This window comes from Nematolebias whitei, chromosome 12, assembly GCF_014905685.2.
Source record: "Nematolebias whitei isolate Nwh7 chromosome 12, NemWhi1, whole genome shotgun sequence".
Taxonomy (NCBI): Eukaryota; Metazoa; Chordata; class Actinopteri; order Cyprinodontiformes; family Rivulidae; genus Nematolebias; species Nematolebias whitei.
The window spans coordinates 19,569,359-19,578,690 of NC_056509.1; positions in this window are offsets into that span (position 1 = coordinate 19,569,359).

A 9,332-nucleotide genomic window follows, 5' to 3' on the forward strand; every position below is an offset into this window, starting at 1 on the left:
TGGGCAAATGCATCCACCCCCAGCGGTGGATCGTCTCGTGGGCTCAGGGAAAACCATAATTGGCACTGAGCGTTCTCTCGCGTCGCAAACAGGTCCACAGCTGCTTTGCCAAACTTCTGCCACGTCTGAAACATCAGGTCTGGATGGAGGGTCCAGTCCGCGTGACGTGGGCCGCCCCTGGACATCACATCTGCTCCTCTGTTCAGAACGCCGGGTATGTAAACCGCTCTGATGGAAAGCAGATTTTGGTGAGCCCAACACAGTAGCTTCCGCGCAATGTGTAACATCTGGGCTGAACGCACACACCCCTGGCGGTTTATGTACGCAGCAGTCACCATGTTGTCTGTGTGAATCAACACGTGTTGATTCTGTAGCACGGGAGCAAAATGCTGAATCACGTTCAGCACTGTGCGACACTCCAAAACATTGATGTGGGCTGATGTGTGGTGGGGCCACAGCGCCCCTACTGCTTGAGACAAGCATGTCCCCCCCCCAGCCTGACAGCGACGCGTCCGTGAAGACTGACACGTGTGACGAGGGTTTGCTGACGGGGACTCCCTCTGACAGAACCAGGGTGTTTCCCCAGTGTCGGAGGTCTGCTCTCACGGAGGGAGGGACAGTGATCATCCGTCTCTTTTGTTTTACTGGATCCACACGTAGACGCGCAAACCACCTCTGGAGGCGTCTCACGTGTAACAAACCCAGCGGAACCACTGTGTGAGCTGATGACATCATTCCCAACAGCTTCATGACGGAAACAGCTGTTACCACTTTGCCAGGTCTTACGTGGCGTAGTTGGTTTTTTAGAGTGTCGATTCTTGTTTGTGATAAGCGAGCCGTCATGGTAATTGAATTTAATTCCACTCCCAGATAAACAATTGTCTGGGCCGGGAAAATCGAGCTTTTCTTCCAATTTATGGCGAAGCCCAGATTTAACAGGTGTGATGCCAACACCTGAGCCTGTATCAGCGCTTCCTGTCTGGAGTGAAACAGGAGCAGCAAGTTGTCCAGGTAAAACAAAACTCTCATCCCTGCTCTGTGCAGTGGATGCAGGGCTGTCTCCACACACTTTGAGAACGTACGAGGCGCGAGGGAATACCCGAAAGGCAGCCTGTTGTACTGGTACTTCATCCCTTGAAAGGCGAAACGCAGAAATTTTCTGTGTTTTGGGATGATCGGTATGTGAAAATAAGCATCTTTTAGATCGATGGAAACAAACCAGTCGTTTTTCTGGATGTTGTCCAACAGCTGTCTGTTCGTCAACATGTGAAAAGGTCTGTTCATGATTGCTTTGTTGAAAGCTGACAGATCCAGAATCGGTCTCATCCCTCCGGTCCTTTTGGGGACCAGGAAGTAGCGTGAGTAAAACCCTGTGTTTTCCTCTTCGTTGGGAACTCTTGAGATTACACCTTTTATCAGAAGCTCTTGGACTTCTGCATTTAAGGCTGAGACTTGGTCTGGTGATGACAGGACCGTCTCTATAACTCCTCCGAACGGAGGGGGTCGGGTTGCAAACTGCAGCGTGTAACCCTTGCATAACACTCTGTCCATCCATCTGTCCGGCGAACAGGTTTTTTGCCACTCTGCGTAACGTTCGTGGAGTGGACGTGCGTTTAAATGATGTGCCGTGTTTTGAACGGATGTCATCCAAACCTCCGCCTCGACCGCCGTCATGCGTCGCGGAAATGTTTTCCGCGTGACCCAAGGCGAGGCTTCCTCGAAAGGGCTGATCTGCGCACGCCCGTGCGCTGTGTCTGGATCGCGGACCAACCTTCATGTCCGGGCGGGGCGGTGTGTGCTGAGGCGAGGCGTGTGTCAGCTGATGACATCGTGAGGCTGCACATTTAACGTCGCTGTGCGAACGTTGGGAGGTGGAGGGCGTGACGTCATCAACGCCGTGCTGTCGAAGTGAAGGTTGTGAGCCTCGCGGGAGCGCACGTTTTCTCTGGAGGGACGCGCGCCGCTCTCGCTGAGGGCGGGGCCCGTCATTGGATTCATTCAGCTGTCTCACGCTTATGCCGCCGTGAGCTGCTGATCGCTGAGACGCGATGGATGACGGCCGCTCGCGTTCGCTCAGGAGAGGCGTGTGTTGTTTTCGCTGAGAGCGGGGACCTCCACCGGACCCGGCCTGCGGTCCCACATTTATCCCGATGTGAGCCGGTGAGCGCCGGGCAGCTGTGCGTGCATCATCAACACAGCGCCGTTTGGATGGAGGCTGTTTGCCTCGCTCGGGTGCGCGTTTAACACCGCTTGGGTGGTGATCGTGCGGTTCTGATTGACAACAAATTATTTCGCTTACCGTGGTGTCACGTGAGCGTCTGGGCATGTGATGGAGCGACGGTGGATTTAAAAAACCTTTATTTAAGGACACCGGCTCTCTCTGTGTGGAGGATGTGTGTGTAGCGGCTGTGAGCTCATCCGAACTTACAGACTGGCTAAAAACAGGCATTTTGATTTTTGAAAAATCATTTATTTCAATTCCTGTGTCATTTATACACACATCCTCCGCAGACCGTCATTTCTTAAATCTTCTCCCTCGAGAGCTCTGTGGTTTGTTTGCCCCGAGCGCCGTCTGCAGGCGATCTCTGGGGAAACGCTGAAGTGCAGGCTGCCGGACTGAGGAGGGGTGGTCTCTGGCGGGCGGGGCTGGTGGTGGAGCTGGGCGAGACGAAGCTGCTGCTGCCGTGGAGCGTCGATGTTTCTGCCTCTGCTCTCGACGGTCTCTCCAGCGGGCTGGGGGACGAGATGAGCCGCGCGGCTTGATGAGATGGCGCACAGCTTCCGACATCTCCTCCGACTGCTTCGAATTCGCCAGCATGGTCTTCAAGCTGCTTCCGAACAGCGCGTCCGATGAGATGGGGCCCTCCATCAGGTCTTTGTGCAGCTTTTCCGGCAGCAAGGGAGATTGACGAAGCCAGGTGGACCGTTGGATTACCGTCATCCACGCTGCAATCCTCGACAGGCAAACCGTGGAAGCGGCGCACATGTTGAGGATGGCGTCTGCCGATTTACACAGGGAGCTCTTTGTCTCCTCCGGCAGGTCTGAGGCCTCCAGCCTTTTCGACATGCTAAATGCTAACAGCGCCACGTTGTTGTTAGCCGCGGCCGCCTGAAAAGCACACTGGTGGGCTCTGTTGGAGAGCGCGGTCACCGCCTGGTCGTGTTTCCCTGGAGGGACGTGACGCTTCTCCAGCCTGGACAGCTTCGCTCCGAAGGCTTCCGCGAGGCTTGGCTCAAGGGGGGGTACCGAGGGATAGCCCCGCTCGGTGAACCCCTCCACTCTGGTGATGGGGGCGTAAGTGGAGACGGGCGCCCTTAACCTACCAGGACCGGCTGCGGCCTCGTTCCAGTACGCTGTCACCGCTGGAAAACGAGGCCAAATGGGATCAGGACGGCGAGCCGGCGTGGAGCCAAACCTTCCCGCAAGATCATCCAATCTGAGCGGGGGGGGGGGGGTGAGGGGACGGAGAGCCCCTTTACGCTAGCAGCTTCCCGGATAATGGCGGGCAGCTCCGAGAGGAGCGTGCCCACGGCAGGGAGCGGTGTGGTCGCTGAAGCGGGAAACCCCGGGGGAGTCGAGCATCCGCTCGGCCTCCCTCTTTCCAACACTGCGCTCCCCGGGAGGGAACGAGCGTCGGGGCTGCTGCTAGCGTCACCGGTCCCAGAGGAATCATCCGATTCACTCCGAGAGCCGGCGTCGAAGAAATCCATGGCGTCGTCCAGCGAGCAGTCTCCCGCCACGGACAGGCAGTCCTCGATGGTAGCCTTAAACAAGGCTGCTCTCCTCTGCCTTTCCTCGGGTGGAAGTTCGTCACAGAGGCGGCAGGAGGAAGCGCGGGCGACGTGGCGGGGACCCAGGCATCCCTCGCAGGTGTCGTGCCGGTCGAAGCTAAGCAAGTAACCGGTCTTGCAGGAGGGACACAAGCGGATGGTGCTGGAGCTGGACATCTCGACGAAAAGGTCAGTTGTTTTTTTATTGTACTAGCTTGCTGAAGAAAAATGGGAGCAGATTACCCGCTCTTAATGTAATTTATACGGATCGGGTGGGGCCCACACAGCAGGTGGGCGTGGACTAATTTTTTCAGTATGATGCTAGCGCATAACGGGATAAACCCACTAAGCGACAGCTCTTAAAGGGCGAAGCCTATATGAAATAGAATCAGCAGAAGCAGTATGCTCCAACTCAAGGGCATCAGAAGCATCCGTAATGTCCGGGGGAGTGGTGGCGCAGAGGTTAGAGAGGTGGGCTTGTGATCCGAAGATCGCCGGTTCACGCCCCGGCCCCGACAACATCAAAAATTGTGGGTGGGGTAGGTGAAACACCCACACTTGCCCCCACCCTCATTCGCCCCACTCTGGGCCCATGAGCAAGGCCCTTAACCCCCACCATGTGCTCCCTAAACAGGTCTCTCTTGAAAATGAGTTCTCGTGGCTCAATGAGACTAACCTGTATAAATAAAGGCTAAATGAAAAAAAAAATGAAAAAAATGTGGGGGGGGCATGATGTGTGAAGGGGTCAAGTCCCCCCCACATTAAAAAAACGTTCATCAACACCTCTGTGTTGATCGCTCGCCAGTTTAGCCAGTGATCATAAACATAATATATACATGGTGAGGAGGAGAGAAATGGAGTGCTACGTCTGTAGCATGTTAGCTTAGCAGTAACTGTGACGCTGCAGGTGTAAGAGACGCTGTGTGTTCAGGTTCATTAAAGTTGAAATGTCTTTAAAACCCCACACCTTATTGTCCTCAAGCTTCATGAGAAACATCATTTAGATTAGTAGTGTTGAACATAAGTAAAAATGTCTAGTGGTGATGATTTATTTAATTTCACAATAAACACAAATGGTGCCGACCTGACGCTCTGTATTAAAGTTAAAATTACTTTAAACCCACAGCTGAATTTACACAAACTTGGTGAGAAACATGTTTTAAATGTGTGAAATTACAGGAAATCTAGGTGAAATGTTGCTTTTTTGTTCACTAGTGAACACCTTTTTTTTACGCGTGCACACACACATACCTACACATATAATGGTTGCAACGCATATGCTCCAACTTCCTGCTATTTTTATTTTTTTAAAGATTACTATTTGATAATCTTTAAGTTGCAGAAACAGATGATGCCAGTCCTACAAGACACCCTGCGGTTTTGCTCTTTGCTTTGCTAATTTTACTACAGCTTTGAATTGTGTTAATTTGTTGCTCCAGGTCACCTGGTTCAGCCGGATTCCATCTCTGTCCTTTCTCTGCTCCGGACTGCCTTGGTGGGCTTCCACAGCCCCCTTGATGCAAAACACTGGACTCCTCATTGCCTCTGATGTGTGTCTCATCGGTGTATGAATGTGCTAAAAGCACTGATTAGTCTCTTTAGAATGAATTATTCTATTAGATTTGCAGAGAACTAGTAGAGTGCTGCACGCATGAGTAAATCAGGGCACAGATCGTAATGTAAAGAGCTTTGAATGTCTTGATAAGATAGAAAGGTGCTATACAAGTACAGTCCTGTTGTTTTTTTGTCAATGCCACTGTCTCCAGACCAAACAACATAACTGGTCTCACCACTGTCTTGTAAAGTTTTCCTTTGACCTTTGCTGACACCCTTTTGTCACAAATCACTCCTGAAACTTTTCTCCATCCACTCCATTCTGCTTGGACTCTCTTTTTTACCTCTTTACCACACTCTCCATTTTCCTGGACAGTGGACCCTGAGTACTTGAAGTCCTTCACCTTTGTAACCTCTGCTCCTTGTACACTCACTGTTCCACTGTCCTCCCTCTCATTCACAGACATATACTCTGTCTTACTATGGCTGACATTCATTCCTCTTCTTTCAAGTGCATACCTCCACCTCTCCAAGTTCTCTTTCACCTGTTTCCTGTTCTCACCACAGATCACAATGCCATCTGCAAACATCATAGTCCACGGGGATTCCTACCTGACCTCATCTGTTAGTCTGTCCATCACAGAGCAAACAAGAAGGGGCTCAGAGCCGATCCTTGATGCACTCCCACATCCACCTTGAAGCTATCTGTCACTCCTACAGCACATCTCACCACTGTCCTACTGTCCTCATACATGTCATGTACCAGTCTAACATACTTCTCTGCCACTCCAGGTTTCCTCATGCTATACCACACCTCCTCCCTCTGCACATTAGGGTCGTGGGGTGTCAGTGGTGCCCATGTCCAGCAATCACTGTGCGAGAGTCGTGGTACACCCTAGACAGGTCTCCAGTCCATCACAGGGACACATAGACAAACAATAATTCACTCTCTCACTCACACCTAGAGACAATTTAGAGTTACCAATCAGCCTAACATGCATGTTTTTGGTCTGTGGGAAGAAACCGGAGTACCCGGAGAAAACCCACGCATGCACGGAGAGAACATGCAAACTCCACCCAGAAAAGCCCCCGGTCAGGATTTGAACCGGCAACAAACTCGCTGAGAGGCAGCAGCTCTACGAACTGTGCCACCTTTAATTTGCTTACAAAAAAAAATTGCTTTGCCAATGATAAGCCATTAAAAAAATCTGTAAGCTAACACTAAAGTGCTAACGTTTGTCGTACACTGCAGTTGCTGACACTGTAAGATAATGTGACAATGTTGTAAGTGAACACAACTCAAAAGGTTAATAAATCACAGGTAAAGTGTTCATAGCCCATTCATAGATGAGCTTTTGGATATTATTCTGGTCCATCGGAAACAAAGAGGCAGAGCAGAACTTTTCTATGCTGAAGCAGAGTGATGCATTCAGTATGTATCAAAAGGCTCTCTCGTGTCATTTACTATAATGAGTTAACTCAGTGGCGCAACTGGTAGAGCTGCTGCCTCTCAGTGAGAATGTTGCCGGTTCAAATCCCGGTCCGGGGGCTTCCTGGGTGGAGTTTGCATGTTCTCTCTGTGCATGCGTAGGTTTTCTCCGGGTACTCTGGTTTCTTCCCACAGACCAAAAACATGCATGTTAGGCTGATTGGTAACTCTAAATTGTCCCTAGGTGTGAGTGAGAGAGTGAATGGTTGTTTGTCTCGTTTGTCTCTATGTGTCCCTGTGATGGACTTGCGACCCGTCCAGGGTGTACCCCACCCCTCGCACAGTGATTGCTGGACATGGGCACCAGCAACCCCCGTGACCCAAAATGGAAGAAGCGGGTAAAAGATAATGGATGGATGGATGGATGGAGTTAACTCACTTTGGTGATCCTCTTTGTGGTTAACTACTATTATAAACTAACTACAAAGTTGCTGTGAATCATCAATATTCTCTAAGTAATAAATATGTTTGTATTAAAGTAAAGATGTGTGTGCCTCATGTCCCAGGGACAGTATGTGTCACAAAGCACGCTAGATGGCATACTGGATAGAAACTCTTTGCAATGTTTTTCACTGTTTCTGAGTGTGAAAATGTTTTTTTTCATGGTTTCATATTCTGGCTTGATTTGGCATTTATGTTATAGTCTATTTGCTGTAAACTGACAAAATGAGTTAGATACTTTTTGTTGTAGGTATGAGAGGTGGGAAATGATTGCAAGGATGGTGCTGTCACTATAGGTGGCACTTAGCTTTGTGTAGCTCTGTGTAGCATAGCATTCACTTAGTGAAACTCGCCTTTCTCCTGTATGCATTTGTGCGGAGACCTGTCTTTTAAAAAAATTGCTGACTTGAATTTATCAGATTTAACTTTAGCTGAAGCTAATTCTGCTAAAGCTTTTTCAAAGTTAGCAAAGACTGCTAATCAGTTAAATGAAAAGATGGTTCCGCTATTAGCAGATTAGCGGAATCGTGCCCACCACTGGATCTTACAATGATCCATCCTAACTGAAGGCCTAGCTGTTATAGTCACAGTTCACAATATGTACATTTATAAATAATAGTCTTCAGTGTTTTACAGTCATTACCATAAGGTGGCAAACAAAAATTCTACTCATTGTCTTTTATAAGTTGATTGACTCATGAGGAAAGTTACAACCACTGTACAGCTGCTGACATTCTTTAAACCCTATTGTTTCTATAGCAACAAATCACAAACCATAGACTTGTTTCTTTGTCTTTTTCTTTTAACTTAATAACTTCTCAAGATGTTCCTGTGATTTAAGGTAGTGTTTGAAGCAGAAGCAATTCCTGAAACCAATTTTATTGTAATTTTACTTTTGCAGGAGGGTAGCAGTAAACAAAAGACTTGAGAGCATTTTTTTTAATGTAAAAGCAAAAAAAAAGGTTGATTATTGATGTGATCAAAACACATCCATGAAACTTATACAGTGTTCCACAGCCATTTAGCCTAAAATTAAGCTAAACTGCATAACATGTAAAGGTTTTCTTGTAGTCCAGATATTGTCATTATTTTGAATTCAATGTTCATATTTTGCTAAAATGTCACCACCACTGAGGAGAAGAAATCGTCACTGCTTGTATGGAATGTTCTATCCACACTTAACACAGAACTTTAGACGAATGGTTTTCTGATGCATTTCCATGCAAACAGCATTTTTGTGTTAAAACATATTCACATACACCCCACTAAACATTAGACTTCAAATAGATGTGCAGATCACATCTATACTGAGTCCGTCGGTCAAGACCAATTCTGGACGTCTCCACACGTGCAAACAAGGTCCACTATGGACGTCTAACCATGACCTCACTTGTACGTCAAATGTTTGCTCGTCGGACTCGGAGGTCAGGTAGACATCCAAGACAGGTTAAGTTGTGCCTTAAGTGAATCATAATTTTTATTATCATAAAATTTACAATCATAATTTACAATCATAAAAGAGTAACATGCACAGTTACTCTTTCACGATTACAAATTTGCACGGCTTCGTTCATAAACCAACTGTTGCTATTTTCTGCGTTCATTACTCTCGGAGCTACTTCTGTTAATCCAGTAAAGAGGATAAAGAAAACATTTAAGGAGTCTATCCAACAGTTTCTAGTGTAAAAAATGGCAGGCTGGCTTTCTTGGACTGTGAGGTCTGAGTTTCTGACAGAGGACATTTGCAAACTGAGGTGTGTAGAGGTTGGCTCCTCTACCCCTCCTTTCTCTGTTGTTTGTGTTTTTCTAATTATCTCTCCACAGCTGCTGCTCATTGCCTGGACCAGGTGGAGGAGCTATTTAATCTGGAGCCTCACTCCAGATCAGTGCCAGAGCAAAGTTCTACCAAGCTCCATGTTCCTGTGACTACTGGCTGGCTGACTTCAAGCTCCTTATCGGTCTCCCTGCATGACAGCAGCGTTTCTCCTACTCCACCTTTACTCCTGTGTGCCTCACCTGGTTCCTGGTTTCTCCTCACCTCCACCCCGGCTCCCTTGGTGATTTTTGTAAATACACT